The 12,084-nt window shown below is 41.0% G+C and overlaps 1 protein-coding gene across 1 annotated transcript in view; it reads right to left on the bottom strand.

Moving 5' to 3' along the window:
* The window catches only part of KCNH6 (potassium voltage-gated channel subfamily H member 6), a 186,973-nt gene that overhangs the window by 117,922 nt on the left and 56,967 nt on the right, over positions 1 to 12,084 (bottom strand). The gene's annotated exons all lie outside the window — the stretch shown is intronic.

Raw genomic sequence — 12,084 nt, 5'->3', positions numbered from 1 at the left:
GTATTAAATCTGAAATATGAAGAACTAGAGATAGGTAAACTTGACTGAATGAGGCTTATAAATGGACGTTAATGTTTTCTTGTACTAAGATAGCCAACATTCAGGGCTATGGCTATGTTCCCACCAATGATGGAATCAGTTCAATGCAGAGCTAGTCGTAAATTGTAGATGAAAAAGTCCTGAAAGCATTACTTTGTAGTCCGGCAATATCAGGGAAAAAAACTGATACCTGACAGACTCCATTATAGTCATTGGAGTCTCAAGACCTTAGTTATTGTCCATCATTACAATGATCTATCTTTAAGGTTAATCTGTTCAATTGATACTACAATGGACCAGAAGAATGGATCAAACAATGCACATGTGAATGCACCCTTATATATATTGTGAGAAGGTGACAGGCAAAGTGCTGAGTCCAGATTAGGGTTGAGCTGATCTTGAAATTTCAGGATCGTTTTTAAAATCCGATTTCCGATCATTTTCCATCTGAACCCGATCCCGATCCCAATTCCGATCCTAATGCAAGTCAATGGGATTTTTTTTAAATTATCGAAGATCAGATTTTAAAAACGATCCTATTCACTACACAGCATGGAGTCCAAAAATTGTTTAAATTTTTGGACTCCACGCTGTGTAGCGATTAAAAAAAAATCCCCTAGCTAGTTAGCCCCCCTGGTGTCCGCTTACCTGCACAGATCCGCTGCCGCTGCCACTCCCCGTTCTTCTCGGTCTGGTCCTCTCTCATTGACATGCCTTCAGAGCGCTGTGCACGCCCCCACCTCCCTAGGCTAGTGTTAGAGATGATGGGAGTAGGCGGGGCTTGTTGTGGCTTAGGAAAGTGTGGGCAGGGAGACATGAGTGCATCACTCACGTCTCCCCTCCCAGTACCCGCCCACACTCTCCTAAGCCACAAGCCCTGTGGGGGCGCGCAGGGCGCTTTGAAGGCATGTCAATGAGAGAGAAGAGGAGCGAGAAGAACAGGGAGCGGCAGCAGATCTTTGCAGGTAAGCTGAGCAATCAGGATCAGAATTTCGTTCCCAATCTTTTTAGGCGGGATTGGAACCCGATGGTGATCGTGAAATTTATTTGATTGCCGATCGGAATCCGATCTTCCCCGGTCCCGATTGCTCAACCCTAGTCCAAATATATCAGCCCCAGGTTTCTGACATATGTGTGGTCCAGGGCGGATCTGGAGTAGACCTCAACCCAGTTGTAGATCCTTGACTTATTACTGGTACAGAAAAGGCTGCAAATCCTGCACTCCAGTGCAGTCCCATGGAGAGAAAGGAGGTGTGTGAGTCTGTCCTGTAACCCTGAGTCCGGTGAGACTATATTGCTCTTGTTGTGTTCATGTAGCTGATAATAAGCCACACATATGGTTAGGTTATCCGATCTGTTTAGCTAGTGGCTCACATGAGCAGGTTTTTATTTTGCTTTTGCCTGAAGTTTGTTTTACTCATTTTGTGCCTGAAGTCAAGGTTTATTTATTTTCCTCGGAAAAGAAAAAATGCAAGAGGTTAGCTCACCCTGAAATAGACGTCCCAGGTGCACGACCCTGTCTCCTGACTCCTAGGAGCTTCAAAATTCTTTGAAAAACCACATTGCAAGAAGAATCCGCAACATCTTGGGTACGTATAAAATTTAACCTTTAATCCATGAGTTAAAAATAAGCCCCGATGGGCAGGCAAACAAGATAACTAATACATAGTAAAGTGCAGAAAAAAGTCAGAAAGGTGGATAAAAAAACCGCAACTAACGCGTTTCGGGGTCCTTAAAGCCCCTTAATCATAGTGCTCCAGAGTACTATGATTAAGGGGCTTTAAGGACCCCGAAACGCGTTAGTTGCGGTTTTTTATCCACCTTTCTGACTTTTTTCTGCACTTTACTATGTATTAGTTATCTTGTTTGCCTGCCCATCGGGGCTTATTTTTAACTCATGGATTAAAGGTTAAATTTTATACGTACCCAAGATGTTGCGGATCCTTCTTGCAATGTGGTTATTTATTTTCCTGTTTGCTGCATATTTTGTGTCCCTGTCATGACTTTTTGGCTATCTGCTTCTACCGAGCTAACTTCCCCACAGTATGTATATGTATTCTTGGAAACTACTCTCAAGAGTTTGTCTCCTAGAACCCCCAACAATCTGATTTTAATGGCTACACATTCTACAGTATACAATATATGACCTGTCAAAGACTGGTCTCTGTGACGTTCATATAGCCCAAGTCATCTCCTTTAACAAGGACATTTCATGTCCTATAACATGTGCCATGTTACATATCTCTGCAAAAGTTGACAGTTGACAGAAAATCAGTTCACAGTCAATTTTGCAGATATGTGTTCCAGTGCCATAAATATCAGTGCTGTAAGTTTCCACACAGATATCACTGCACTGGTGCAGGTCGGTCTCACAGCTCAGTACCATCACTGGGCAGTGAGAAACGCCCCCTGATGGCAAACTGCTATAGACTTGTATTACATAGTGATGACTGTGCTGTGAGCCTGGCTCCTCTGACAGTGCAGTGATATTGGTATTGAAACTGACGGTACCAATATCTCTGTTACCAGAGCTCACTGAATTCAGCACACAGTCAGCTTTGCAGCATGTAACATTGCGCATGTTGAAGGACAAGAAAGGTCCTCTTTAGGTGAAAGCATATTTGAATTATACTGCAATAATATCTTCCAAAACACTAAAAAATCCTCAGCTGAACCTTAAAAATACATTGTGAAAAGGTCAGTCTATACACAAACCTGTAAAATCCGCAGCAAGCTTTGATTTTTTGCTCTATTTGTGAACAGGGTTTGGAGATATACGGTTTAGGAATTAAAAAAGGCAGTTTATGAAGAAACCAAAAAAACCCAAAAAGAACTTAATGTAAGGAAAATGAACACAGTAGTGATAGATACCGCACCCATGTATTTCTTCATAGTCCCCAGTACTTGGAATATTCAGGCCATGAATAGTGAGATATTAAGCTGTATCGATCATCCGCTTCCTGACTACGCTTCCTTTCTGTTATATCTTTCTATTTAATTAGATTTCATTTGTTGGTAATAACTAGAACAGCGAAGCCTCAAATCAACCTAAGTTTTAATGTCAAAACAAGAAAAAAGATTAAAGATACAGAGCTCAGCATCTGCCTTTCAACAACACATGCTTTCTGCTTTCCTATGCTATCTACCGCTTACAGAATAATGTTGATTTTTTTAACTATATAATACAGTCAGCATGGACAGAAATGGGCTAAAGGGACATTCTGGGATAGACCCATATCAGATTCCCATAATACTCCCAGCCTTTTAGGCTAAGGCCCAACGCAGTGAGCCACAGCAAAAAAGTGCTGCGTTTGTCGGGCCAAAATCACTGCATTAGTACTACTTGGGGCCCCAACCTCAAAAGTGAATTTAGAAGTTCAATGTGACTGTATAGATCTGACAGGGGTTAAAGGAGTTGTCCAGGAAAAAACATTTTTGTTTTCTTGGAGGCTGGGGAAGGGGAAAAATAATTAAAAATAACATATTCACCTGTCCTCAGTGCTTCGGTGTCCCAGGCCGATGTCCAGTCCCGCGGCGCCTCAGAACTTGTTCTAGTGGAGGCCCCCGCTGCAAGTGATCTCTTTTTTTTTTCTTGGTCAACCCTTTAAGGCGATACTGGCAGTCAAAAAATAATTCTTTAACTCTGTGTGAATGGAATCGTTTTGGAGAACTGTACCAAAAAACAGCTTTGACCCATGTGAAGAGATGCTAGGAAATGATCAGCCAAGAATCTTTTACCTCTTTCCTCTGAAATTGTTTGCAGCCACATATCTCAAGTTAAAGTTATCCAAGACTATGATATTGATGCCGTTTCCCTACTTAATAAGCACAGTGCCATACATCATAAAGTGGCTATTCTTAGTATTGCAGTTCAGCCCCATGTATTAGCTGCAGAAGGGCTATAAGCCTAAAGGACTTGATGTCACTGGCCTGAGACAATGAAGTGGAGCTCAATATTATATTACCAGACAATCCCTTTAATTTCAATGCATTCTCTTGGTCAGTGACGTAACTAGGAATAGCGGGGGCAAACTTCTGACATGGGGCTCCCCCTGACCGACACCAAAGACCTCGACCAACTGATCCTCCCCCCTGCATTTCTGCGCACACTATTATGCCCCATAGTGGCCCACGCACACAGTATTAGGCCCAATAGTGCCCCCTGCAGACAGTATTAGGCCCCATAGTGGCCCCTGCACACAGTATTATGCCCTATAGTGGCCGCTGTACACAGTATTATGCTCCATTGTGGATGCCTGTGAACAATTATTATACTCTGGGGTGTTTTCAAATCCCAGAGTATAATAATAATAATCGGAGACCCAGGGGGGATAAAAACATAAAAAAAAATCTGTTACTTACCTATTCCCAGCTCCGATGCACTCTCTGCCATTGTCAGCCATCTTCAATGATGTCCGGGATGTCATGTAACCGGGGGAGGGCCTACGTCGCGACGCATATGGACGCAGGTCCCAGTCATGTGACGTCACGCAAATAGGCCCGAAGCCTGCCTGGAGAGGTAAGTAACACTATTTTTTATGTTCCTTACCTCTCCTGGGCCTCCAATCATTGTACTCGGTGGTCCAAAAAGACCCCCGAATATAATAGTGCTTGTGGGGCCCGCGGCGTAAGTAGTAAGTAGGGCTCGTTACTGGCTGGAGTAACTCCAGACGGTAATGACCTATTAAAAGGCATAAAAAACCATAGGGGTAGCGGGTGTCGCTGTGCCCCCTAATGTCCCAGGCCCTGTGGCCAACTGCTACCCCTGCTACCCCGGTAGTTACGCCCCTGCTCTTGGTATGGAATGATATTACAGATGCTACCAGGATCTCCTGGATCCTATGATATTATTTTTTAAGAAAAAAAAATGAAGCTTTTACTGTAACTGCCTAGCAAACAGCTAAAATTGTCAAATTAAGGAAAATTACAGTATTTTTTGTATCACAAGCCATAATGTGGAAGATTATCAATATTTCTTGTCTAAATGGATCACGTGAGACTCCGTCTTGCAGGTGACCTAGCATTTCTAACCTCTACAACCATCTAAACAGATTGAGTGAACATTAGCAGGAATAGGAACAATTTCTCAGAATGTGAAATTGCACTTCCATGCAGGCAAGTGTAAAATAATGCATTTAGGACAGTCTAAAACCACAAGATATGATTAATGGCATTCTTCTAGATACAAGAACAGAGCGAAGAAACGAGGGAGTTATACTTCAGATGACTAAGAATAAATAAGCAATGAGGTGAGGAAATATGGGATATTGAATATAGGCAGCCAGATTCTAGGAAGTATGAAGAACATTATTCTTGAAATGGCTTCTAATAAAAACAAATGTATTTGCTTCTTCAAGCGAGTATCGTGTCCTTCTACAAAGTTGTTCCTTAGTGGTTACCGTGTCTTCATAGCCTACTATAGATACAATGATGCTATTGTTTGTCAGTCCTTTGCTTCCTATGGATTTTATTTAGATAGAATGCTAAATATAACTACTTCTATGCATACTGATCAGCAAAACAGGATAAGAGGGTCTCTATAGATACTGAACCTCTAAAATAGGCACCGGCTGCTGGAGAATAGCAAATTTCAGTGTATTATGCTACTAAAAAATGTACTTTCAATGTAAACTGTGACTCAATACGAGATAATATTATCATGGATGTAGATCCCTTTCTCTATATTGTCAATAAGTATTATATTTGGTGTACATTTAGGGTCCACATTGAGGACAATAGCATACTAGATGACACATTTTAGCATGTCCACTGCTCTTTTGCACAAATCTGTCTTGGACAATCTCTTACAACAAAATCATCACATCATCATTACTGAGACCTCCAGCGATCAGCCGGAACATGGAAGGTTCCCTTGAGCAACACCACAGGGGAAATTAACCATTACACAGAGCCGTCTGAAATAAATGGTCTGACCATGTAATGCAAGGACATCATGGGTCCTCCAGGGAGAGATGGACTGTCTAACTAGAAATGGAGGCAAAGAAAAAGCAGCTGAAATATTTAAAGTGTTTGCCAGATCCACAAATGTCAGTAAGTACATATGATAAAAACAAAAGAATTTATACTTAACTCAACCGATCCTCACTCAGCAAGTCAATGGCCTCCATGGTGACCTGCTTCAGCTATTGACTGACTGCACGGGCACTAATTCAGTAGGCCAAATCAATGACTCATAAAAGGATCCTATAAAACTCCTGTAATTCAGGAAAACAAAGGTAGTGATTGAATTCCTATGAAAGTAAATATTCAACAAACGTATATCCAATTAAAGGGATTCAATCATGTCTTCTTCCGATGGCTTCTTCCGGATTTAAAATTCACGCATGCGCAGTCGGCACAGCTGACTACACGTGTCTGCAGCCATTTTCTTGTGGCCGCTTACATGAGCGTACTGAAGAAGACATCGTGGGGAGGCGTGCCAGAAGAAGACAGAGGCTTTATTGCAGCACTGTGGGCGTCCCTCAAAACTCATTTACATACCAAAGAAAACAGGGATATCTACAGAATGGTGGTGCAGAGAAGACTTCTAAAGGTAGGAGAAGAATAGCCTTTCTTAAGGCAATTCCTATGTGTTAGGGAGAAAAATGGGATTCAAATGATTGAATCCACTTAATTATATAATATTGATATTTGGATAATATCATTTAAAATAATAATTCTATTTTAAAGCCAGAGTCAGAGTCAATAATTTTTTTTCGGATTCTGATTTAACCAAAGACTGGCGCTGACTCTGAATCCACACCCCGGATCTGTAGACACCTTGGCAGTCATGTTCAAACCATTCAAAACCCCTTTAAAGCTAAAGCCCCATATAGTGGGCCGCAGCAAAAAAGTGCTGCGAAAAACGCATCTTGTTTTTTTCCCACAGCACTTCTCCTAGAAACTTTCTGCTTCCATTATACCTATAGGAAAATCGTCAGTGTCTCTGTAGGTATTAGAGATGAGCGAGTACTGTTCGGATCAGCCAATCCGAACAGCACACTCACATAGAAATGAATGGACGTAGTCGGCACACGGGGGGTTAAGCGGCCGGCCGCCGTCAAAGCGGAAGTACCAGGTGCATCCATTCATTTCTATGGAGCGTGCTGTTTGGATCGGCTGATCCGAACAGTACTCGCTCATCTCTAGTAGGTATAATTGACATGCTACACGATGGTTTTGGATATTGCCGCGGTTCTGCGTATTTTTCTGCAATATGTTCATGGGATTCACCAGAAATGTGCCTATGTTTAGCTGCTATTTATGCAAAAACGTATGCAACAGAGCCAAAAGAGACTTTCAATGCTACAAAAGGATAGAATATTTGTTTTGCTAGTGGTAAAAAAAAAAATCATATTGTGTACAAAAGATCTAACAAGAAAACGACAAGTAATATTTTACAATAATAATCCAAGCAAAAAGAAAGCAGATAAGACATAGAAGCCATTACCCTGTAATGTTGTGCCTAAGCTCTGCAGAACAAATCTTCAGTAGCAGTTTAATACACAGGACACAGGCCAGACATTACTGCAGAAAATGAATGTCTCTGTATTTTTCGGTTATAACTATGCGCAGAACAGAACAGCGCACAGCCCGCAGCTCTGCTTCTTAAAAGAGTATTAGCAAAAGATCCAAAGGAACAATAAAAACACAGGCTGACACATATGGATGTTACATGGAAAATATTGCTACTTTAATCCTTATTGTTGGGATCCAAGCTATGAGAGTAGCTAATCCTGCAGTTTTTTCTCAAAGTTTAGGCTATTGGGGCCCATGTTGTGGGGCCCCATAACCTTAGGCATCCTGCATGCCCCCCTACAAACTACTTCTTTTTTATTATTATTTTTTATTAATAGACTGTTACCTATTGGATTACTTCAGCGGGTAATGGATGATTTCACTTACCTACTTACATTCCAAATTTTGTGTTTTGATGCTGAGCCTAAGGCCTAAGCCTTAGCGGAGACAGCAGTGGATTGGAACTACAGGCTTAAAGTACCTTTGGTGGGGCCTATATGGAAGGAGAATATATAGTGTGGGGGCCTATAACAGAGGTCCTTATTGTATGGGTGCCTGTAACAGGGGCCGTTACTGAAGGGAGGACTGTTACAGGGGGCCTTACTATATGGGGTCTGAAACATGGGCATAGACATGTTTCAGGCCCCCATACAGTAAGGGCCTCTGTTGTAGATCCCCATACAGTAAGCTTCCCTTTTACAGATCTCCATACAGTAAGGGCCATTGTAACAGGCTTCCATACACTATAGGCAACATGGGCCCTTATTTTATGGAGCACTGTAACATGAGCCCTTACCGTATGGGGGCCTGTAATGGGGGCCCTACTGTATGGGGGCCTGTAATGGGAACCCTTATTGTATAGGGGCCTGTAATGGTGAGTCCTTATTGTATGCGGGCCTGTAATGGGGACTTGATGTGGAGACACCTTTACGACTTTTCACTATTGAGGATTAAAACGGTAGCTGTCATTTCAAATTTTTTGGGAAATGGTTCATGTGAATATAAGATGCTTCTATCCTCTCTTCTCCTGCACGCTATATTTTTGGTAACATCTTAGTAAATGAGCTGTGCTGTTTTTGTAGCTGGTGGTAAAACCATTTACGGAGCTTGGGGGATGGGCAGGGAACACTGTTTTCATTGGGATTGAGTACCAGTGAATAATTTGCTCCTGTGATGTTGCTGATAGGAAGGGATATTCATGGAAGTCAAAAAGTTATATGGTATATTAAAAGGTAGATATCACCAATGCTAATGATATTTAAAGGAAACTCCATCTGTAGAATCACTTGAACATATACTGTATATTGAAAAACCCTCATGAAATGTCACTTTTTTTTATAGTAGACTACATATAGCTTACCTCAGGTACGGGTATTTTAACTCCTTAGTGATTTTAATCTTAACCCTGCTCTATGTTAGTCTCTCCAAGCATGTATGTAATGTTCAGCATCATATTTGTATGGATCTCAGACTGGCTCAGGTGTCTGGACCATCAATGTTGGATGTTGCTTGTCAGCTCTCACTACTAAAGTTGCAGATTAACCCCTTGCATGACAAGATCAATATTGATTATGGCATCTAAGTATTTTTATATCGATCCCCACTCACTTGGCCCCACCTTTGCAATTTCAGAGTGCTGAGGGGTCACGATGACAGCTAAAGCCCTATCCCCTTATCTCCATGCCTAACAGATGCCTATTAGCCCCAGCCAAAGTAAGAGCTTAAAAGGTCAATACTGAAAAGTTCATTATACTTTTCCATCTCAAATACCATATTCATATACTGGATTTTTTTTTTAAATAAATTCCCTTAAAAATTTAAAACAGCGTTTTACAGTACCTGCAAAGAGGATGGTATGGCTGTAACTGGCAGCAACTGTACTGCTGTGACAGCCGGGATAGACATTGCTCCATCTAAGTTGTTTTACAGAAGGAGAGAGCGGTCTCCATCACGCCTCTGAGGTACTGGTTACTATGGCAGACAAAGGTCTCACAATGGCCTCTGAGTTTGTCAGTTATTGAAGCCTATTAGGCGCTGCCTGAGGCACAACCTGAAATATAGCCACAGCCATAAAGCACTGCACGGTGGAAACGCATTGCGGTTTTCCCCACAGTGGAAACAGATCGCTGTTTTTCCCTCAGAACTTCAATTATACCTATACAGAAAACACTAGCGTATAATTGACATGCTGAAATTTCCAAAATGCAATGGTTCTTGAAACTGCAGCATGTCTGCTACGGATATTTTTCAGCAATCTGTGGAAGGGTTTAGTTAGAATCCCATTCACTTTGAACGTACTGTCTAAAAATATAAAAGCTATGGCAGTTAAGATATAGTGACAAAAAAAAGGCTTTTCATAAAAAACTGTATTTATTATGCAAAAATAGTTAAAAATTAAGATGCAACAAATGAAAAAAAAAATTGCAGAATTCCTGTTTTTTTTTTTAAATTAAAGAATTAATAAAAGTTTTGTAGTATATTATGTGTACCCAGAAATGGTGTCATTAAATAACACCATTAAACACAACTCATCCCGTGAAAAATAAGCCCTGATACAGCTAAGAGACATAAAACAAACAGGCTGTGATGGGAAGGGGTTAAACAGCGTATAGTACAAATATATAGTACATTGTAACAATTATACATGGTCTATAACTCAGTAGCATTCAGATACCATTGATGTGATGCCACAAAGTGATGAACCTCTATATCATAGGCCTTGTTTCTGTACTGACATATGCGCAGGTGTTACTACATTTAGGAGAGGGTGTAAATAAACAGAAGTGTTGACATAGTTAATGGCTGGTACGGTTCCTGCCAGATGGTGCAAATGGAGGTGCAACTGCTACGAGAATCAGATCCGATCTATCAGGTAAACATATAATGTTCCTACCAGTGTAGAAATAAATATATGGGCTATGGGATACTGTGTGCCCAAAATGACCCCCACAAAAATCATTAAGAGCTGTAGCTTATTAATAATGTTCTAACCTCATAAATAATAATTCTTATTTTCTTCTATTACTTTTGCCAGAAAGTGGCTACTAAAGAGGTGCACTGCACAATGGTGCAAATCAATAAGACGTAACCCTTTAGATCGTGCAGGAATGTGCGGGGTAGGGGTGGGGGGTGTTGGTCGGTGTCTTTGGTATCGGTCAAGGAGGGGGGGGACCCCATATCAAAAGTTCACCACGGGGCCCCGCCATTCCTAGTTACGCCACTGGGCTACAGCATCACACATTACCTATGACATAGATATACCTCCATGTTAAATGTTGTGCACATGTGTTAGTTGAGATGTGCCTTTATAAGCTATGAGCACTGAGCCCTTTGTTTGTTTGTTTGTTTTTTCATACAAAAGGCACAATTTACACACAGAAAATACAAGTAGCTTAATAAATGTGCCCCAATCTCTATAAAGAGCAATTCTAGGCAGAAGTTATTCATAAAGTAATATTAGTTTATATAAAAAAAAAACAAAAAAAACTTGAAAGTCTTCAGTAGATCTACTGAAGACTTTCAAGTTTTGTTTTGTTTTGTTTTTTTGTTTTTTTATATTTTCTACCCACTGGCTAACACGGTACAAGAACAAACATTTTCCTTATATCAGTTTATAATCATATATCAGGATTTCCTTTACTAGTTTGATGTCATCCTCCTATGCACCAATATTTAGATATTTACCGCTTTCAGATATGCTGCTCAGAAATGTCAGCCATCAATTAATAGAAAAATGCGGAGTAAATCCTAATCTACCTTCATGTCTAGACTTCTAATAAAGCCCTTTATTTCTCTAACTATAGCTCTACACAACTCCGCTGGCTTATTATTTACTGTCTTGCCTATGAGATAAATTTGCTTCAAGCAGCAGTATTTTATGTTAATTCACCTCGAGTGCTGCGTACTTAGGTGTGCGCCCGCTGCCCGCGTCTGTATATTCAGGTTTACGTGAGTAGAATTCATGTGTTTGAGGTAGAATTTAAGATTTAAAGTGCTGTTCCACCTTTGTGTGAAAGTCCAATTTGCAAGGTCCTTCAGGTTGTGAGTTATAAAGGACATGGCTGAAGTATATATGACATCAACCTTCAACCCCCTTAACCAGGTAGACAGTTCTATGTTCAGCATACATCCTCGGTGTCTGTCAGCCATATTATAGCATCCCAGTGGACACTGCTAAAACCATTTTGTTTTATGTTATTCTTGTTCTGTGTCACTTCCCTTATGTTTATTTCCCCTTGGTTTATCCCACTGTTTGGTTACCCCTCTGTGTTAGGCCAACGCTGTACCAAGCCCTTTATCACAAGCCACTGGGCCGTGGCTGGAGACTCTAGTATCCAGAGGACCATTGGAGAGTTAGTCTAGTATGTTCTGGCATTGAGACTGGACCTTTGTGCGTGTCCTTAGCAGCCCCTGAGGGAGTGGTGATTTCTGAAGCCCATTATCTACTGAAGACTACCCTGAGATAGGGAAGATCTCACTGCCTACCCCTTAAAGATCAAAAGTGTGTCTCACAGGAGAAAAGTAGTC

This window comes from Leptodactylus fuscus, chromosome 6, assembly GCF_031893055.1.
Source record: "Leptodactylus fuscus isolate aLepFus1 chromosome 6, aLepFus1.hap2, whole genome shotgun sequence".
Classification (NCBI taxonomy): Eukaryota; Metazoa; Chordata; class Amphibia; order Anura; family Leptodactylidae; genus Leptodactylus; species Leptodactylus fuscus.
Note: the sequence above shows the minus strand (reverse complement) of the source record. Positions and strands in the feature narration are given on the sequence as shown.